The 12,998-nt window shown below is 40.5% G+C and overlaps 1 protein-coding gene across 5 annotated transcripts in view; it reads left to right on the plus strand.

Moving 5' to 3' along the window:
• LOC115379801 (protein diaphanous homolog 3) overlaps nt 1–12,998 on the plus strand; it is a 292,946-nt gene that overhangs the window by 233,703 nt on the left and 46,245 nt on the right. The gene's annotated exons all lie outside the window — the stretch shown is intronic.

Genomic DNA, 12,998 nt, shown 5'->3' on the forward strand with positions numbered 1-12,998 from the left:
GAGTACTCATTCTCTGGCACACGCACATACACAGACAACATGTATAGAAAGTGCATGACAGCTTAAACACTGTGTTAAAATGCTACACAGACACAGGGCATTCTGAGGTCTGGGCAGGAGTGGCGTCTGAGACGTGGACAGGTGTACTACTCTCTGTATTCATGTCCATGGCCATCTGACCACTTGGAGTCACCGCCTCGCTCTCATTGCTACCCTTGATTGGTGGGTTATGTGTTTAGGCATATCCAGATGGGCAAGTATACCTTGACCTGCCTTTGTCTGTCTGTCTCGGGGCCTGCAGTTGGTATATGTGTGTGTCTGTCTGCGTGGGTGTGTGTGGGCATGCTTGTGTCTATGCACACATGCTTGGAACAGATGGAGCAAGAGGGCACCTTAACAAAGTGGCTAGTATAATTAGGTCCAGCCTGTGCAATGAGACTTGTGGAATAGTAATGGAGGTTTGTGTAGAGCACTGAAGGAGGGATGGTTTCAGCCTTAAGTAGCAAGGGTCTTGTGTCAGTCTTGGGCTTAATGAATACCTACATGTGCAAGAGCAGTAGACAACAAGAGAAATCCAGGACTCTCGTTTTCAAACCAGTCCACAGGAGGAACCAAAAATTCAGCTGGAGACACCCCAGCCTCCCATCGGACACTGCTGGACCACTAATAGTGTTCCACTGTTCTACTTCTGCATTGCCTATATACTCTGTGTATTTGAATCCACAGGATTAGCACCAGTAAATGTAGATTAATCTAAATTCAGTATACAAGCCTGCATTCAGGCATTAAGGCTTTATCATTTTTTTGTGGTCCACATCCCACCAAATCCACAACAATATCAGATATTTAGGTTTTTATAAATATTAATACATATAAGATGAATTCTACAACATACATTTTAAATTAACAGATTATTAAAGGTGATAACAATCAAGCCCCTGTACAGTCTATTAAGGCTGATTGATTGATGTTTTTTATTATCTGTACTTGCAGGTATATACTTAGACATTTGTGAGGTTTTGCAAAATGAATCTGCAAGATTAATCCTTATGTCGATATATTAAGTATATCACTCCTTTATCCAAATGTAAACAAACTTTGAATCCTGTTCATGATTCTCTCATCAACGACAGGTCTCTTAATACAAGGCTTAATGTTAGACAATAGCTGTTTTTTTTAATGGTTTGTATGTGTTTGTGTGTAAACACTGATATACAATGACTTTTTTTTTTTTCTTGACATCCAACGCACCGCACTTGTGATCAACACGTTCATGAAACAGTGAATATATATAATTTTGCCTGTTGTTCAGAATAAGCTGCAGTGTTGCTCTGGATTACCTGCAGCCAGCCAGTGCATTAGCAATCAGCAAAAAGCACACAGGAGTTACACTGTGCAGTACAGACAGTGAGGTTATGGACTAATGAATAACAGCCTATTAATATTATTAACTTTCTTGTATTTTGATCAAGGTGGCTCGGGACGCTGCCTGAGAATTCTGTGTGCAGGAAAAAGACAGTCATTGAATTAGACACTTATCTGTATAATTAAACAATTATTGTTTGTACAGCTGACTAATCTGTCAGCGACAATGGTCATTGATACTGGTGATACCTCTGGTCGCTGGCTAAAAATGAGAAGCCCGGATATTCAGATTTTTGTTTTCGTCTCACAGCGCTCTATTGAAAGTAGTTAAACGGCAAACATACAGGAGTACAGCTATACTTTCACCTAGTGTATCTTTTGCTCTGGCTGAGACATATTGCACAATATAATAATGATCCCTACTGTAACTTAGCTTTTATCACCTTGGAGGTGAGTACATGGATAATGGCAAATGGCTCCCACTGTGCTGTCACAGGAATACTATCAGCTGAGGATTCAAAGGCCTCTTCTAAAGAAAAATAAATAGCTTTTTCACTCATACACATGCGCGTGCGCACACACACACACACACACGCGCACACACACACACACACACATTGATTCATTGTAACTACCTGTAATGACTGAGCTGGCCTATACCAAGACGACCAGAGTAAGGCACTACCAGCAACTGTACCTTCATTATGAAACTGTAATCTCCACATATGAAACTGTGTCCATGGACACTCCACAAATGGAAGGATATGAGAAAGTGGAACGGTGTGTGATAAATTCGCCTGACTGGTTGGAGAGGTCACTGCACTGGATGAGAGTAGAGTGGATGCACATTCACACAGAAACACACAAACAGACACGGGGCTCCACTGTGCCCACTCAGTCACAGAAGAGAACAGATGATAGCAAACACCTCTGCACTTTGCTCTGTGTCCCTCTGCTGTACATACCCTGTTTCCAGCCAAGTTCTAAGCCGATCAGGCTCCTCAGATATCCACTCTTAGCTGGATTATGAGGAAGCTGGGCTGTAATAGAGGCTGCGGGTCGTGAAATAGGAAGCAGTGTTCAGCATGTCGAGCCAAGGCCCCTAATCAGCCCATTCAGACTAGCTCAGGCCTCAAAACAGCAGGTGAGCTACTAATCTGTGATCGCTATTCAGCTGGCCTCTGAGATCCTCTCCTCTCTCTTTCCCCCCTAACATCCCTCCTAACATTCATACAGCCATGTCTTCCTTCTGCCTAGATAAACACCATGTGGTTTGTGGGGACCAAGGCAGAAAAGGCAATAGAATGTAAAGTCTAAAGATTATTCAGGGCTTAAATGTTTTCTCTTGACTCAGAAATCTTTTTAAGAGTCTAAAAATTGCATTTTTTTCCCTTCTAAAATCTATTGCATTGTCATCATCTGCCTGTATTTCTTTCTCACTCTCACCCCCCCCCCCCTCCCCCCCCCCCCCCCCCCGCCCAACCTGTTACGTACATTGATTGAGATGAGGCTCTTACACAGCACTCTAGTTAATAATGCAGTGAGAAATGAAGCTGTTTTCACCATGGCTTTGTGTTAATTAAATTTTACACCAGCCTTATCGCCCAGCCACACACATTCCTGGTCCTCCCACATTACCATCGCCAACAGGCGTCAGGGAGAGGAGGAGCCAGGGAGATAACTGTGTGAGCTCCTCTTGTTATGGGAGGGGACAAAGTGTTGTCTGTCCTCTAGATCTGTGTTTTCTACAAAGGGAGGATCTTGGATTCTGCCCAACACCTTTAGTGAAAGAAAGGAAGTACAGCAGCATGTTTCACCATCTTTCATCTTGTAACAGTTGTGCTTCCATCTTGTCAGGCTTTTTATTTTGTTTCTGTTGTTTGTTCCTCTTCTCAGCAGGTCTGCTGCCTGGGTTTGTGCTTCAGGCCAACCCTTGTGACTGGTTAGACCTTGGCAGGAAGAGAGCCGTATCCCTGTGTGTATCTGTTGCTATGGTTACCACTAAGCTGTCTTGACTCAGACGTATAGTCTAGGGGTGATAAAAGGGGATCTACTCACCTCCCTACAATAAGCAATCTACAAACAGTTTAGTATCCAGGTATCATTTTCTATAAGTGTGTCATGATCATACAGAAATAGGAGCAAACATGACGATTTGTCCTGTTCATGATTCCCAACATCTCTATAGGCTGTTGTGATGATTTCATTCTTCCAAACTGCCTTGTCTCTGTCTTCATCCTTTCTGCTTCCATTCTACCTCTCCTGTGTCTCCTTCTTGATCCAGAGGCTCTAAAGAACAGCAAGAGGAGCTTCTGCATCTACAGAGTGGGAAGGCCAGCCCTCAGGCAGCAGGATCTGGGCTTTGACTTTAGTGATCTGCTCTTATACCACCCATTATACATACTCATTCATACATTTAGCCATATACAAACACACTCACACTCACTCACACACAAACACACCCATACTTGCAGACACTGGGCCTAGAGGCACAAGGCCATATATGTGGCCAACATAATTTTCCCTTCTGGGGATCAATAAAGTATCTGTCTATGTGTGTTAGTAGCCTCTGGGCTAAAGATGTTTGTTAGCCTGGCACTAGCTGTGATTAGTATCCTTGGGGCTATAAATTAATAAACAAACTGGAGTGATCTTGAGAGGTGCTCAGACCTAACAAGCTTATTATATGCCTTTGCCAAATAGGTCAAGGAAATTGCACCTTCAAAGTAAGTCCTGTAAAAGTTTGGAATTAAACATGGCCATGTTGGCAAGAGATCTTTTTTTTTTTTTTTTTCATTTGGAGTCTTAATGAATTAGATACACCAAAAACAGGAAACGCTGTGATAGAACAGGCTTTAGTTGGACCTCTGTAGTTTGCTGTGTGTGTGTGTGTGTGTTGCAACAGCTGTGAACCATACATATACTGTATAGGTGTGTCTACGTGTGTGTGTGTGTGTGTGTGTGTGTGTGTGTGTGTGTGTGTGTGTGCGCGCATACTCATGTGTTTGTGTGTACATGTTGCACTTGCAAATGTATTTGCATGTGAATGTGCACATTCACTGCTACAGTAAGTGTGTTTAGTTGGAGGTGTAGCCCATGCGTGTGCATTGTTTGAGTGTTTTTCATTCAGGTGAAAATTCCTGGAGTTGCTGTATGCTGTATAATAGCCGTGCTTGACATTTCCCTCTCCTCCAGCCTGTGGAGACTAGCAGATGCTTTCCATTCCAGTTGAACCCATTAAGGCCTTCTCTACTCTACTGCATCCACTGGCCTGTCCTTTGGCAGGGCCCTTCTGAATGTCAAAACTCAGTGTTTAGCATCATAATAAAGCAGATATGGGGCAGAGGAGCAAAGGAATGGAAAGGGCTGTTGGCTGGCAAAGGGCATGGACAAAAAGATTGTTTTAAAAACCCTGCCTTGGCTCATTCAGTGCTGCATAGACAAACCATTTTATTCGATATTCTATATTTTCTTTTCTTTCTTTTTTTTTTTTTAGTCATCAAGTTGCCGTAAATCTTCCACTAATGGGCAGGGTTAATTTTGCTTAAACAATAAAAAATACTTTTTCAGGATAGTATTATTGCAGACAAGCTTTCTTTTTGCCTCCGCACTGGCAACAGCCATGGCCAGAGGCATCATGTTTTCAACATATGTACGTACATCTCTTCTTGTGAACACGATATCTCAGGAACACCTTGAGGGTATCTCTTCAAAATTGGCACAAATGTCCACTTGGACTTAAGCATAAACTGATTAGATTTTGGAGGTCAAAGGTCAATGTCACTGTGATTTCACAAAACACATTTTTGACCGTAACTCAAGAATTAATACGCTAATTCTGTCAACGCTTCACACAATGCTTCTGATAGGATAAAATGATGAAGTCATGACATTTTATATCCAAAAGGTCAAAGGTCAGCTTCACTATGACATCATAATGATCTGCAACAATACACTTCTTTGGCCATTATTCAATGCCATGACTCAGCATTTGACTTCACTTTCTCTCCCTGAATGACAACCAGGACAGAGCCCTCTGATAGTCCACCATAAGCTCATTGGTTGTACTGATACTGAACTGAAGGTCATTAATGTTGCACCATGTGACGAAGTTCTCTATCAGCCCTGTGTACTCTTCTGTAAAACAGTCTCTAGGTGAAGACATCATGTTTCTCACTGGAAATTATTCATTCGAATCACGTTAGCATAGTGTTCATTTCCATTTCACCAAAAAAAATACACTTAATACCTATTATTAAATTCCTTCAAAGTCTTCACTGTAAATATTAGATGAGTCTCGACAGACATGGATGTAAACTGCAACTCTGGTTTTCTTCCTAATTCAGCACTCAGCTACTGTGTCTCTTGTTTATGTGGAGTTGTGCCAAACCTGTGGGGTGTATCTCCATGTTTTGATCACCTCCTGGTGCCACACTGCTGGCTCCTTTTTTGAATGTGTGACGCTGAGACAGCATAGTTTCCTCCTCATAAATTCTGTTAGCTGTTGGAGTGGCTGCTCTTACTGTTGCTCTTATGAGACAGTAAAGAAAATGTAATCCGGCATATATCTGAAAACAGTATTTACAGTTATGAAATTGCTCCATGTTTTGCTATATTTCCTGAAGACAGAGAGACATTGCATTTCCATCACACAATTTGACAGTGGAATTTTCAGAATTTTCTCTCTTGGATGAGCCATTTGTCCAGAGACCCAAAGCGGAGGAGGGTGATCATTTTCAACTATTGTCATAGGTTTCCTGGTGGCAGCATTTAATAATTTTACTGCTACAAGTGTTTATCAGCTCCAAAACCACAACATGGTCAGGGGCAATAGCAAATCTCACAGCACTGTTGTTATTTTCTGTAGCCTTCTAGAAATTCAGTTATGGATGTTGTTTGAAATGGGAGTTATCACCACTTTTTTTCAGTATAATATCAAAGTGACTATTCTAAATTTCAAGCTCCAGGCTTAACATGTCTGGCCACTCAGCTTCAGCACAGAGCTTTGCTATTTATTTATTTGTTTTATTATGGCAGCATTTATTATGAAGCTGCTAATTAACCCAAACATTTTCCACTGTTTGCTAGTAATGAAGGAGCGATTGCAGGGGAGAATAAAGAGTTTTCTGAAAACAGCACAAATTAATTACCCTCAATTAATCAATTAAATTGGAGCACAGTGGAAATAGGGGTTACAATTGGTAACAAACTCAACAGAAAACTGATTGACAGAAGGTAACAAATATTTTTTAGGAATTATACAATAATCTTCAGGAAAAAAATAAGTAAATGATGACTTAAAACCTTAATTCCAGTTATGATTAATTAGAAAACATATTAATCGTGCCCAGTGGATGTTGTGATTATTTTGGTTTTCAGGCCATGGCGTCTGTGGCCACTCTTGATTTGTGTACAAACCTGATTATTTTTCTAAATGGTGAGGTAATTAGCCTAGCTAGTTTGAATGGTAATTACAATGTCAGACAAAAAGGAAAGAGGCTGTCAAAATGGTTTTCCCAGATAGTTTTACGTCTGTCCCCACACACACAAACACACACACACACATTCTCTCTTTATGCATGCAGCAGCAGCACTAACGAACCTCACATAATTTTGTTAAATAATATTTGTTTTGATTTGAACTCCTTCACAGTTATAAGCTAAAATAACAGAAAATCGCATATTTTCCTCTGCAGTATAAAGTCTTCTGATGCAGACAGAATTGCAGAGTGGGTTGTACAGGGTTGTCTGGATATCACCAGCCGAATTAGCCCCACTGTTTTGTGTAGCTCTTTGCTCTAAATTACTTTCAGAATGCTATTTCTGCCATTGTCTGTCATTGCTATTGCCATTGTGCCTGTCCCTACAAAGAAATTTATTACTGCTGCTACAATGAAATCCTTTAAGTGTCTAATAAACTCCATGTAAAGAAAACAGGTCAGATAATCATCTCACTTAAATTTCTCCTTATGCCCTCATGTAAACAGGAATAATGCTTAACATATTGCCTTAACTGAAGGTGAATATATTCGGTACAGTAGTATAGAAATTTTGGTTATCTATGGCATGGCTGTAGGCTTTTTTATGGAGGGGATAAAAGTATAGTATATGCAGTATGGTATATATAGTACAGTATATGCACTCAAGTGTGTGTATTAATATACATTGAAACAGATGCTGCAACAGTCTTTTAAATATCTCTTATTTTTCTGTTAAGAGGAAATATAAGAGAAGTCAACTCCAGATGCACCAAACGAATGAATCTAGTAGAATGATGAATCCCACCTGTTCGTAAAATGAAGGCGTGTGTCTGAGCATTTGTTATTAGCATAAGGTAACGCCCCCTAAACGCTATATAAGAGCAGCTGTTGCGCTGGGTGCAAAATACTCTGGCACATGGCCAAGAATTGGAGACGCCACCAAACATGTCAGGAAGTAAAAGAAGCTCAGCTGCTGAAATCAGAGTTGATTGTGATTGTGTGTTGTTTGTGAGCACTGAGCCAAGTCAAATATCTCTTCTTGGGACAATAAAGGTCTGAAATGAAGTGAACTTAACTGAAGTAATGTTAAATGAACATACAAAAAGAAAATGTGATTTTGCCGTACTGCCTATACTGGCGTTACACAAGTAAAAAAAAAAAAAAAAAAAATTGTGATGCTGTGAATGTTGTCTGGCAGAGGGATGTACAATTGCTGAAATAAAAATGAAAATGGTTTGGTATTAAAATTCAGACCAAAAAACACACTGCCCAAGCTGAGCGACAGCAGGAGGACAGGACAGTTTGACACTAACAGAGACGTACTTCTGTTTAAACACTATTTTTAATACCTGCCGTGATCTATATATGTTCTTCAGTTTCCAAATGTATGTTTCTTGTCTTAGACACCAAGGCAAGACTGTGACAGTGAGTTTTTTTTTCCTTATCTTGGTAAGATTGTTTTTGACCACTTGTAGCAAAAATAATGAATCCCAGAAATCAGGGGGTACTAACAAAATAAGAACAAATCGTGGATACAAAGAACAATAAGAAGAAATTTGTTCGTATATCACTTTCTGCATCCGGTCCAATTTTGTGAACAGAGTTACTGTCGCATGTCTTATAGAGTTATACCAAATGCCTCTGGAATTAACAGCAGTGTTAATAGGAATTCATTGGTGCAGTTGTCTACCACATGCCACTTAGAATAGAATGTCTTTATTGTCATTGTACAATGTACAACGAAATTAAAAGTGCGATCCTTAACGGTAATCATTCATTCAACATAAAAATAAAAAACATTGTAAAAAAAAAAAAAAAAAAAAAAAAGGACAAACAAACAAAACACATAATAAATAGAATTAAAAAACAGTAAACAGTAGAAACACACAAGCACAAGAAACACACAAGCACATACCAACCTCAAAACTCTTTCATTCTCTCGAATATCAGCTTTGTTTTGGGATGACCTCTGTGGTTGTTGCACCTTTTTGTATCTCTAGTTGACTTTCACTGGCAAAGAATGGATGATGGATTGGAGAGAGAGATGTCTATACAAAAGAGACAGAGGGCAGCTCTTATGTGAGGGCTTCATTCATAGCCTTCTCAGCACTGCAGCTCAGACTACAGTGGATAGTTTATGTGCAGATATGACCAAAACACCTTTTTTCCTGCCAACATACACACTGGCAGTGGCCCTTGCATCACGTCAGTCCTTGTTGCCGTCTCCATAGTACATAGACAAAGTGTGAACCTGGCCTGCCTGCTCATGGGCTTAGCAGAGTGAAAGGGTTAATGAACAGGGCTTATCCACCAAGGCAAGTTTTGGCGAGAGGAGGCTGGCTGCCTGTAAATCATCCATCAGCCTCTCCAGCGAGCTGGGTCTGAGCTGTGACACTGGCAGGGGTCTGGGCCACAGCTGAGGGGACATGATTTATCAGGGAGGAGAGTGATTATGCGAAGCTCCCGTACGTGAGCGAGACAGGCAGAACTAAAAGATGATCCCATATCCTTTCATGAAACATGCAAGGAACGGTCCATGGATGCTTGTGAAAAATGGACACATGAAGACACTATGGATAAATGAATTCTGGGTGTGTTTGAGCATGGACACAGAATACTGTCATTTTATTAGTTTCAACATTACAATTAATTGTTTGTTCTAAAATAAATATATAAGAAATCGCCAGAACTAAGAGTATTCTTGAAGACTTGTTTTTCTTCGTCATTTTCTGGCTAATTACCAAAAAATATTGTCCTTCTCGCCTGTCACTCTGACATGTCACATTTAAGTATATTTTGCTCGGAAAAGATGACAAAATGTGCTTTTCCCCTGCAATCCCTTTAAAAGATAATTATCTGTCTCAGGTGTTGGAGAGGGGAAAGTGATGAGCACCAAAATAGATCAGGGAAAAAGAGGAGTCTCTGATCTTCTCCTAGCATTGCAGTAGAATCAAATAATGAAACACTTACGTTAAACCACTGCGCTTTTCATGTGCAAATTCAACTTTACACATTGACAGTTCACAGTGGCTGTGTGGATGACTGATTTGGCTCTTACTTATGTCACTTTTTATCAGATGTAAGTCATTATCTTTTATTTTGTCCCAGTTCCCATGACTGAAAAGGATTCAAACTCCGATGAAAGGGGGGTAAAGGAGTTGACATCCCCTTTAGTAGGCTTAAATGAGCCACTTTGAAGATCCAAACAGAGATAAGTAAATATCAACAACCAATGTGAAATGAAATGACTACACAACAGCTCGCCACTGTTAAAGCTTTTTCCCGAATTCAGATTGAATAGTGAGTAGAGGGGACATACAGAGATGTGGCTGATAGATGCCTCTCAGACACAGAGAGAGAGAGAGCGGGCATGGAATAAAATCACACTTTGCCCCTCCAGCTCCAGGCATAGCTTTAGAAAGATGCATAAAAAGGATATTGCTTATGATTATGTGTTGAAAACAGGTTTGTCATACCACTGGCCCCCAAGAGCTCAATCTGTAAATTGGCAGGGATACAGGATGTAAATGGCAGGCAGTGTTGCAACAGCTGTGAACCATACATATACTGTATAGGTGTGTCTACGTGTGTGTGTGTGTGTGTGTGTGTGTATGTATGTATGTATTCCACAGCTGTGTACCCTGTTCATGTGTGTTCTGTTTTCCTGCTGGTGCCACTGTATCACAGAAAAGCTAGAGTAATAGCTCACTGGCATACTACAAAGCTCATAGGTGTGTCTAGGGAGACAGTTTGGAGGGCTGAGATGTGGCGTGGAAAGGAGAAGGGAAGGTATGGGGATGTTGAGCTCAAAGTTGTAACAAATGGAAGCAACAACGTTGACAGACAGCCGTCTATTTCCCTCTTTTTTTTTCACTTGCTCGTTCTCTCTCACTCACTCTTTCTCACTCTCTCTCTTTCTGTCCCTCAACTGATGAAATTGCCAATGATTTATAACAAATGTCAGTGGCAGGCGCTGCAGAGTGCTGTTTTGTCCCTGTCAGAGCCAAGTAGAGCCTGAGGTAGGTAGCTCTGCTTATCAATCATTGCCTCACTCCTCTCCTCCACCACCACTGTCACCATAAGTACAAAGCTTACCGGATCACCAGCCCTCCATACCCAGGGCCAACACGGTTGTCATGGAGATGGTGCGGTATGGTAATAGTGAAGTTGATACAAACAGGAGGAGACAGAATACCTTGAAGGTATTGCCCTGTTGCTCCCAGCCCCCTGTTTCATATACAGATTGTTAGGTGAGAGCAGTGCCTTGTTACTGTTAAATCAATTCCTGCTGTTACTTAACACCATAACATCACACTAGGGTCAAATATAACTATGCACTGACTAAAATGAGCCCAATTTGATGGAATATGATGAATAAAATGTACACTATATTTACAGGTGAGAGCAGGGCAGTGAATGAGCAGTGCACTCTAAACAGAGAATGGTGAATTTGTGCTGTTTTTCAGTTTCTTAAAAGATTTGAGTTGGTGCTCCACTGATTTGTGCCTTTTACTTAGAGGAATCCAAATATCTTTCCAAACATGGCTCGGAGGAGCACTTAGGAAGAATAGTAATCTCCTTGCTATGCTGGGTGTTCTCTTCCATGATGCCTGTAGCAAGCATGTGTGTGCTTGAAACAATCTAGTGGAAGAGTTCATGAGATTGTGAGATACTACATGACTGACAAAGAATGAGAGTCATATGAGCCAAGGCATAGAAAGCCAGGGACAGGTTCAGTTCAACAGGTTTTAAATAAAGAACGAATTGTAGAACTTTTTTTACAGGTTTGGTTTGAGGGTGTTTTATCTGCCATACCGATCTTGACACACCATCCACATGCACTCCTTTGCTTTTTCTGCTTTTTCTGTTCTTTCAGCGTCCACACCTCAATGCTAATTTATGATCAGCTGCAGGTAAGAGTCTCACTGGCCTAATTGCAGGTGTTTTTGAAAGGTCTTTGCTTAGCCATTAATTCGGCACTAATTCATTAAATGGTTTTGTCAGATGGGAGGCAGAGGGGTGATGTTGGTGTCATTTGGTCTTAGCCAGAAAAGTGAAACTCACAAAGAAAAACAGCAGCCAGTGACCTGAACCATGAAAGGCTGTGAACTCTTCACAATGAAAGGCAGATTAATTGCCTAGTATTTATTGTGCCTGCGTGTGTTCGTGCATGTCCATGCCTGTGTGTCTGCGTGTTTGCTTCATGTCTTTGTGTTTCTGCCTGACTATGTCTCATTATGGGTGTCATTACGTAGGTATGAGACATGACATATTTATCACTAGTTCAGAGTACAACCAAGCTGTGTAAGAATTCTCTTCAAGACATAGCCATTTTCAGCAGTTAACCTTGAGGTAACAGCTAACCATACAGTTCACTGTAGCATGCATTAAACGTGCCATTAATGCAGGTCAGGACAGTGGATTCCTCCAAGATCGTCCTGTGTCTAACCATGAATCCTCCACTCACTACCATGATAAACAGCCACACTACTAAGAAAGCAAAATCACAGCTGCACTGGTGACTCATATGAAGGATCTTTCTACCACTGACAAGAATGAAAGCATGCGGGGAGCAAGATTTACAGTTTTCCAATTTTGTTACAGATACAGCAAGAAAAATGTTCATGTTTCTTTAAAATTTCAATATATTACATCCAAACTATGCTGAAGTTTGATGCATGTTATTGCCAAGTTGTTGTTGTTGCTAATTGTTGGTTAATTTTACCATCAGTCATTAGAAATTGCTCATTAATCAACTTAATTTCTATTGAATATTTCACTGACGTTGACTTAAACAAACCAGGAAGCAATATAAAACCTTTTTCAGTATATAAATATTGGGTATAATTGTCTTCTAAATCATTTACATTCATTTAAAATTGAAAGCAGGTATTACTGGCAGCCTGGACACAGCAGTGGTTACAGTAAGAGTCCTAACACCTCCACACATCTTTTATTTATACTTTCTAGTCATACAGCTGGCTTTTTTTTCCCATCTTTCTCTTTTCTCTGCTTTTTGAAGAGGTGGACCTTCAACTCTCACAACTTTAACCTCCTGTAGTGAATGCAAAGCCTTGTTGACACAGTCCCCTTTCTCCTTCTATTTGTCTGGTGCGTTAGTTTGAGGGGTTGTGTGTGTTTGACGTAGAATAG

The sequence above is a fragment of the Myripristis murdjan genome, chromosome 3 (assembly GCF_902150065.1).
Source record: "Myripristis murdjan chromosome 3, fMyrMur1.1, whole genome shotgun sequence".
NCBI classification, from domain to species: domain Eukaryota; kingdom Metazoa; phylum Chordata; class Actinopteri; order Holocentriformes; family Holocentridae; genus Myripristis; species Myripristis murdjan.